The 9,545-nt window shown below is 39.6% G+C and overlaps 1 long non-coding RNA gene across 1 annotated transcript; it reads left to right on the forward strand.

The window, feature by feature from the left end:
* The first annotated feature begins 5,061 nt into the window (after positions 1-5,061).
* On the forward strand, positions 5,062-9,115 carry LOC103653261 (uncharacterized). The gene is made up of 6 exons (XR_002269097.2): positions 5,062-5,425; positions 5,530-7,705; positions 7,800-7,908; positions 8,002-8,075; positions 8,484-8,546; positions 8,808-9,115. It is a non-coding gene; the product is annotated as an uncharacterized lncRNA (long non-coding RNA).
* The last annotated feature ends 430 nt before the right edge of the window (positions 9,116-9,545 follow it).

Below are 9,545 nucleotides of genomic sequence, written 5' to 3' on the forward strand. Positions count from 1 at the left end.
CATACCTCTCATATCTAACTAATCCAATAGTTTGTCATGGAGCATGAAGCCCAACGGAGCGACAAAGCCCACTTTAGTATCTCACGACAAAAAAATCCCCAAACCCTATTGTAGTCGCACCATGACAGAGCAACCAAATGCGCCAGCCACCAAGTCGTGGTTACATCTTGCAGCCCACGTGTCATGGAGACACCAGCAGCTCCGTTGAGACATCGTGGTTCCACGACGCAGCTAGGTGCCCACACTTGACTGACTAACTATCATTGCGTTCCATCTGGCCTCGTTGTTGCGTCGTATGTTTAGTCAGGGCGTCACCGCGTGCCAGGATAGACAACCAGGGGCAAGGTCCCATCGTGCCAATGTCCAAGCCTAACCAGCTAGTGGCCACCCGACCTGGCCTCCCCTGCTTTGCTGCTTGCAGTACTGGGCTGCAGATAGGACATTAGCGATTGGAAAATGCCAAATAGGACAAGAAGCCAGGCAGCAACTGAGCAACAACCAACAGATGCATTTAGATTTAAAACTTTTGAAATAGTTGTATGAAATTTGAGTTTAGTAGACTAGTTATTGAATCAGTTATAACCATAGTGTTTGTGCTTAATAATAGGTTATATATATAATTAACTATATATGTCGATAGACATGTTTTAATCTTCCAAAAAATCATGTTTAGAAACCCGTTTTTCTAAGGGATTTTTATTTCCCTAAGGAAATTAGTTTATTTTCACTTAGAAAAATAGAAATCCCTTGGGAAAATGGTGTTCTTGGAAAAATAAAAATCCCTTAAAAAATAGGGTTTCCAAACTAGCCTAAAAAATTTCGAATACCCACTCTCTAAATCCTGGGCCCGCCACTGCTCGAAACAGATCACTATAAAAGAAAACAAGTTGTGAAACAGGTGTCTGGGATATTGGATAGGCGTGAAATTTGACGTGAGATGTACTGGTAGTAGTTGGAGTGTGCTGGAAAAAGTTGGGGTCGATTTGAGCTATTTTGGCTGGTTTGGGCATTTCACCGAGCACGTGGTGCGCGAGGTTTTGAAACATCGGTGAAATGGCTATTTTGGAGTTTGAAACCTCCCAAAGGGAGCTCAAAGCCTGCAAGGGAGCAACATAAGAGTACTAGGCACACACACATACACTTTGATTCACTGATTTGGACCAATTTCACAAGATCTTGAGAAATGGAATGGGATGGTGAGCTGACAGAGAGAAGAGGAGGGGAAAAGAGGGGAGAGCTCACCACCGAGGGGAGGAAGCCAAGCACGGGCCCTGGCAGCACGCCGGAGCACGATCGATGACGATCGCCGATGGTGAGATATGGGTGGTGGCGAGAGGGAGAAGGGCACTGGCTCGAGTGAGAAAAGGTTTTTAAAAAACGGTTATGGGCAGACCGGACAGTCCATAGCACCTGTCCGGTGCACACCGGAAATGCACAGTGGTTGTTCGGTGAACCACCAGATAAGGCAGCGCAGTAGCCGATCTACGCGCGCCCAACCGGTGCACCGGACATTGCATAGTGCAGTGTCCGGTACACACCGGACTGTCCGATGAGCCCAGACAGAGGGAATTTTGAATTTTTCTAGGAAATTTTGAACCAAACCAAATACCAACTTATAAGCACACAAAAAGAACACCTGTTGGGACAGGTATTGGACCCTCACATATTCTCTCATATTTTTCAAAATATTATGAAATAGGCTAGATAGTTTATAGAGAAAATAGGCAAATGGTGAGATTTTGTATTTGGGTGTTGCACTAGATGTTTCATGTATGAAATGAGTTGTGAATACTCCCCCTAAGTGCAGTACCACATGCATATCTCAAAAACCAACAATTGCATAGTAAATGAAATTTAAGTTCAAAAAGCTTAAAAGCTAGAACTTGTCAAGTTTGAGCCCGAGTTAAGCTTTTTCACTCGCTTTGTTGGCGGTTATCTCAACTAGGTTAGACAAGCCCTAGATGCAATACAAGAAATTTAAATGTGCAATGCAAGCTTGACATCACCACTTTATGATTTAAGTAAAATTTTTGAGATCAAGAATATTTAGCTCATTCCTCAACATACAAAAGCGGATTTTGTTTAAAGGCTTTGTGAAAATATCCACTAATTGATCTTCCGATCTCACTCCTCCTAAAATTATATCTCCTTTAGCAACATGATCTCTAAGGAAGTGATGACGGATATCAATGTGCTTGGTGTGAGAGTGTTGTACAAGATTATTAGCAATTTTAACAGCACTCTCATTATCACACAACAAAGGTATTTTTTCTAGAACTACAACATAGTCTTGAAGAGTTTGTTTCATATAAAGAATTTGTGTGCAGCAAGCACCCGCGGCAATGTATTCTGCTTCAACGTTTGACAATGCAACACTGTTTTGCTTTTTAGATGTCCATGAAACTAGTGATCTCCCAAGCAAATGGCATCCTCCGGATATACTTTTCCTATCAAATTTGCAACTGGCGTAATCCGAATCGGAATAGCCAATTAAATCAAAAGTAGCTCCTTTGGGATACAAAAGACCAATGCTTGGGGTGTGCTTAAGATACCTAAGAATTCTTTTAACAATGTGAAGATGACCTTTCTTAGGATTTTCTTGAAATCAAGCACACATACTGACACTAAACATGATATCGGGCCTAGATGCGGTAAGATACAATAAACTAGAAATCATAAAACGATAGAGAGTTTGATCAACCGAATTACCTTCCTCATCTAGGTCGAGATGTCCATTAGTAGGCATGCATGGGTGTCTTGATTGGTTTGCACTTCTCCATTTTGAATCTCTTCAACAAATCTTTGGTGTACTTCTTTTGTGAGAGGAAGTTCCCATCTTTCATTTGCTTGACTTGGAACCGAGGAAGAAGGTTAGCTCACCAATCATTGACATTCGAACGCCTTCGACATCAACTCACCAAATTCCTTGCAGTGACAATCATTTGTCGAGCCAAAGATTATATCATCAACATAAACTTGACAAATGAAAATATCACTGTTATGCTTCTTTGTGAATCGAGTTGTGTCGACAGTCCTGATCTTGAAGCCCTTCTCAATGAGGAAGTCGCGAAGACGCTCATACCAAGCTCTTGGAGCTTGCTTTAGACCATATAGCGCCTTGGACAACCTGTAAGCATGATTAGGATATCTAGTGTCTTCAAACCCGGGTGGTTTCTCAACATATACTAGTTCATTTATGAAACCATTTAAAAATGCACTTTTTACATCCATTTGGTAAAGTTTTATGTCATAGCAGGACACATATGCAAGGAGGATACGAATGGCTTCAAGTCATGCAACCGGTGCAAAGGTCTCTCCAAAATCTAAACCTTCAATTTGAGAGAACCCCTTTGCAACAAGCCTTGCCTTGTTCTGCACAATTACACCTTGATCATCTTGTTTGTTTCAGAACACCCATTTTGTTCCAATTACTCTTGCATCTTGTGGAGGCTTCTCCAGGGTCCAAACTTGATTCCGGGTGAAGTTGTTTAATTCTTCATGAATGGCATGCACCCAGTCTGGATCCTATAGCGCCTCATCTATACATGTAGGCTCAACACAAGAAACAAAAGAGTGATGTTCAATAAATGAAGCATATATTTGAGAGCGAGTAATAACCCCTTGTGAAGGACTCCTAATGATAAGATCTTGTGGATGTGCTTGTAGTAGTGATGAGTTCCTCTTGTCAACCACTTGGGAAGAAGACCTTGGAGCATCAACTTCTTCAGCTTGTACTCTTGCTTGTTCATGAGAGACAAATGTATCTTAATTTGCATGCCTCTCATGTTTTTCATCATCATGTGGTACATTTGATGAAGAAGGCCTGTCGATATTTTGCACTTATTCTTCATCTTCTTTTGGTTTGATGGCTCCAATTGGCATATTCTTCATGGCTTCCCTAAGTGGTTCATCACCTACGTCATCAAGATTTTCAAGTGCTCCTTGAGAGCAATTAGTCTCATCAAATTACACATCATATGTTTCTTCCACCACGCCAGTGGCACGATTGAATACTAGATATGCTTTGGATTTTGATGAATAACCAAGTAAGAAACCAAAGTCACAACGTCTTTGAAACTTCCCTAGGTGATGGTGTTTCTTGTAGATATAGCATTTGCATCCAAACACCCGGAAGAAGGAGGCATCTGGCTTTTTCCCATTTAGTAGTTCATAGGGAGTCTTCTCAAGTAGCTGGTGAGGAAATGATCTGTTTGATGTATAGCATGCAGTGTTGATAGCTTCAACCCAAAACCTCTCCGGTGTGTTATACTCATCAATCATTGTCCTTGCAAGAGTGATCAAATTCATGTTCTTTATTTCAACAACTCTATTTTGTTGAGGTGTATATGTTGCGGATACTTCATGCTTGATCCCAATTTCTTCACAGTACTCATGAATATTGGTGTTGTCAAATTCCTATCCGTTGTCACTCCTTATTTTCTTGATTTTGTAGTCAAATTCACTTTGAGGCTTCTTGGCAAATTTCTTGAATATTGATGCAACCTCAGACTTGTCATGAAGAAAGAACACCCAAGTATATCTTGAAAAATCATCAACAATTACCAGACAATAGAGGTTGCCACTAGCACTAGCATAAGTTGTTGGTCCAAATAGATCCATATGAAGTAACTCTAGTGGCCTTGATGTTGACATAAAAGCCTTTGTAGGATGAGTGTTAGCAACTTGCTTTCCAGCCTAACATGCACTACAAAGCTTGTCCTTTTCAAATACAACATTCTTCAATCCTCTAACCATGTCTTTCTTTAGAATCTTCTTGAGTGTGCTCATTCCACTACAACAGGAACACCCCTATAGCTACGCATGTTTAGCAACACATAGTTTTATGTGTTGTCGTGAAGCATATAGCAACATTTATTATGTGTTGCAGTTATTATACGTTACTGACAAGTATAGAGCAACACTAATTATGTGTTGCAAGTATCATTTGTATATTTATTTGATTTTTGGCCATGCTTATGGTATGTTGCAATATTATCGTATATTATAAAGTACCAGTTGGTCATTTCCTTTACATGAAAGTCCCTCACGATCCTTTGAAATAAACCTGTACGTCGTCCCTCTAGATCCAGCCCTCAATCCACGGTCATCTGTTATCCCCTCCTCGAGCTAAACGGCCACCCTTCCTGCACTCCAAACCCTAGGTCTAGTCGCAGCAGGTGGATCTCGGCCTCTCACGCTGCCATGGCCTCGTAGCACCCACAGCCGTAGTCCCTCTGCACGCGCGTCCCCGATGCCACCCTCGTTTCCATCTCCACCTTGCACTATCCCCTTTGTACCATCGACCTCTCCCTCTTCCATGGGTTCCGCCTCCACTGCGCCGACTGTGTATAGAGCCGCCCACCTGCCCCACGCCGTGTCGTCACCGCGTTGGGAGGGGGCATCCGTCACCTCTAATCCAAATAAGGTAACACCCTTGTGCCTTCTCATACAGAAACAATATTGCATTGTCTCGATCAATCTCACTTAGCTGCCACTTGCATTGTCTTTGTATTTTCTCCATCTCATCAGTAATCCCCATCCCAATCCGATCCTAAATATGAGGAGGAGCTGTGGCCAGACATGGGCGGCAGAGTAGTATCTGGATCCGCTGAACACCCACCGGTGGTATCTAGCTTTCCTATCAATCATTGGGTTTCAAAGGTATGCTCCTATTGTGTGTGTACTAATTTTTAATTTATTATTGTTCACTCTTGCTTTGTTTGCTTGTTGTTGATGCATCTCCTCTCGTACTCTACTGCATTCATTGAAGCACTTTGCACTTTCATCAAGACAACTCAGAGAGTGTCTCGCTCATGTGTTTGTAATGGCCAAATAATATCGAATGTCTGGCCATGTTTGACGCATTAATGTCTTTTGAGCATTTTGTCAAACAGGTTCACATCGTTAGGCATTGTGTCTTGGGTATTACTCCATTATTAAATCGTGTTTGTACTGAAAATTAAATTTTGTAGGCAGCATCAGTTACTCATTTCTGGAGTGGGAACCTGTGAGAGTAATTTGTTCTGCCAATGTTGCTATTCCTATTTGCTAATTAAGGCTACTGGGGTTAAAGATTATGGATCACATTTATTGTTCTTTTTTAGGTACCCTGAAGACTCCATTTCTGTTTTTAATGAACGGTAACTAATTCATTGTGCCATCTGCACACAATGTTTTGATATCATTGTCGCATACATCCTCCCTGTTTTGGGATATTTCTAAAAACTTTTAGGTGTTAACATTTCTTCAACATAGAAAAAGTTTTAGGTGTTAGCATTACCTAAATATGGATTTAGGTAATTCTTCATGTTGCTATTACAATCATTGGTCAAATTTATTGTTCTGAATTCCTCGTGAGTCATCTATATCTACAGAAAAGTTCTGTCCATAGATGAATATGCATCATATTATAAAGATATAGACCCCTGGCTCTTTTCAGGACTTGGAAAGTTGGGCAAATAGACAGTTACATATCTACCAAAGTGCACCCATCATATGATGTTTATGTATATCGAGTTAACGGAGTATTTGTTGTCAGCGATCCTGTTGACTGGGGAAGAGATCTACATGTACTTCTTTCATGCCTGGGTCTCACTAATAGAAAACTTTCTTGGGTTGCATTTGTTTGATATTCATAGAATATCTTAATGAGTGACCCATAAACACCTTTTCCTCTAAAGTGCATTTGTTTCATGTGAAATTGTGATTACTTCCTATTGATATACAAAAGTTCAATAATCTGATTTTTTAAAACAATACGAAAGGTACTCTGTGACATCTCGTCTACTCATGAACTTCCTAGGACTGAAATAGTGGGTCATATTGATGCCTTTCCTCTTCTTCCTCCTCCCGTCCTCTATCTCTAGCACCCCATCCATCAGCACTCCTCCGCATTGTTCTTGATCCCAACCAGTACTACGATTCTCCCCCAAGATCAAAGGCCGAAGGAGAAGGAAGAAAGGTAGTTATCGCCTCTCATGTTGCTGTATTTTCCTTAATTGGCTTTACATGTAATTTTTTTTAAAATTGTGCAGTCCAACTGGTGAACTCCGTCAAATTTTATCCCTTTCCCTCAAAACTTTATCCTGTGTGTTAAGAAATTGATCACCGCCGGATTGGGCTCTCGATCCTCGACATCTTTGTTTCTTTGTTTGACTGAATTGGAGCATGTTTCTACTTAGGAGTTTCTTTAGATGTGACAAACTTGGTTATGACATGAGTTGATAGGAGTTTCTTATGATTGCATTTTTAGTGCTTGCATACTATCAGGCATGCACAAAAAAATATGTTGTTCTTGACATCAAAAACACTTGGAATTCATCAGCTTTGAATGAAAGGAACAGTTGACCTCACAGGTATGACCGGACTGCTAACCAATGTTACTATAACATCGGGTGCCCTGTCATGACTTCTCTTCCACAACCCTAGCCTGTAGTATCATTCCTCCATTTCCCTAAGCTTGAAACTTGAATGTAGATCAATTTACATTTGGTGGCTGCATAAGCTTTTGCATTGTCGATATGGACTATGACTACAGTTTGTCGTTCTGTCCTTGAAAACTGTATGTTCTGCTACTAACAGTTTTTTAGTTTGTAGAAACAGTACGGAAGGCCCTATTGTTATGTATTATAAAGAATATTAGGTAACAAAAACTGGTATGGCCCTACTGCTGGATAAACAAATTGTGGGAACATGCCCAAATCTGGTATGTTTTTTGGAGCATTGTAACAGTGTGATTTAGTTCCATGCCATCCTTGTCCCAACTAATTTGAGTTCTTCTCTCAAATGCTTTACTGCAGCACAAGTCAACCAGTGATGTAACTGTATAATCATGCAAAAATCCAGTTTCTTGTCATATCCTCTATAAGCTATTCAACTAGCTGTCCAGTAATACTCAGCCTTCACTAGGTCAGTTGGGATTGATAGCAACAAATTGCCCTGTTTATATGCTTTATTGGTTCGTATACATGATGTCGGTGCCTTCTAACTTTTCAACTTAAGAGGAACTAAGCTATGGCTTTATGTGGCACAAATATTCAAGCAATCCAAATAAGATTATCGCGATGAGCCTAAAGGTATGCTCTTTGGCTTATGATTTTCTTCCTATACGGACAATATAGTTGCTAAATTTAAATTTTTGCAATGTGCTTTTTCCGGTGGAATTTTTAGATGTTAGATTTTTTTACTTGAGTTTTCTCAGTTCACATTTAAACTGAGAGTTTTGATGACAATTGGAAGGTTCCGACATGCCTCTTGTTTTTTCCTATAATCCTATCTTCTCGTTAATGGATGCACGTTAGAGTAAAAAAAGAGGTACCCTTCACACAGCTGGAGGTCCTGAATTTTCTTTGATGGAACTGGACATGGAGGCATTTTTGTATGTAGAGTGCATTTTACTTGGGCATGTGATGTCACTGCTATTGTTTAGATAATGAGATTTCAGTTATCTCTTATTTGTTCACGTAGCCTATGAAACTTTGCAGTGCTTGCTATCATCACTGCTGCTGATGTAAACGTGACCTCCTTCAGCAGTCTTCGTTTTGCCAGTTGAGTTATTTTGTACTTCAGCTCAGACTTACCACATGTAGGGTCATTCTAAGTATCTTGACTTATTTGCTGGAGTTCATTTAGCTCATTGCGACCTATGTCTTTGTGAATTTTCTAGATGCCAGTGTTAATTGACTTATTTAGAAACTTCGAACACTAAGCTGAAAATTATTCCATACCCTATGCCCTATGTCAATTATTCACCCTCCCTTTATATATTATTATTAGATGTTTAACTTATCATGTATTTTACTCCACAGGATTGTAACTCGGAGATGAACAGTTTTTTGATTTCAATTGAAGATAGAAAAGGCAGCTCTTTAATCTCAACCATTGAACGACAACACACAACATGAGGGCCATGACTTTGATTCTCATTTAATTTAGCGTTATTAGTGATGAGATCGATGAGTCTACTTATGAGTCTGGTTTATGAGTCATCCTTTGTTTGTTTCATACTGTCATAGAAAAACATCAATTCACACATTATGTAATGAATTAAGTTGTGGATGATATTTTGTAATGGCACTACTATTTTTAATACAGACTTATTTCAAATTATTTGTCATGTGTGAGCCTATAACAGTTTGGGAATCGATAATGTGTAATGCACATGCTCTACATATTTGTTTTGGTCCAAACAAAATAAAATAAATAAATCAATATAAATAAATAAAGTTTAAAAGTTTCTTACAACGTATATAAGCGTTGCCATAATACATTCTAAATGTTGCAATAATTCTAGAGAAGAGTTGGCCTAGTTGTGGCAGAAACACATATAACCGTTGCAGTAGCCATAAGTATACATTGCTTTTTAGCAATGGTTAATAATAGAAGTTACCAACACATATATATATATATATATATATATGTGTTGTAATAGACCCTAGGAACGACAACATAGGCAACGCATAATTATGCGTTGGTATAGGCCCTAGCAACGCTTATAATGACATTTAGCAACACATATATACATTGCTATAGGGGGGTTTATTTTG

Source organism: Zea mays, chromosome 4, assembly GCF_902167145.1.
Source record: "Zea mays cultivar B73 chromosome 4, Zm-B73-REFERENCE-NAM-5.0, whole genome shotgun sequence".
Classification (NCBI taxonomy): Eukaryota; Viridiplantae; Streptophyta; class Magnoliopsida; order Poales; family Poaceae; genus Zea; species Zea mays.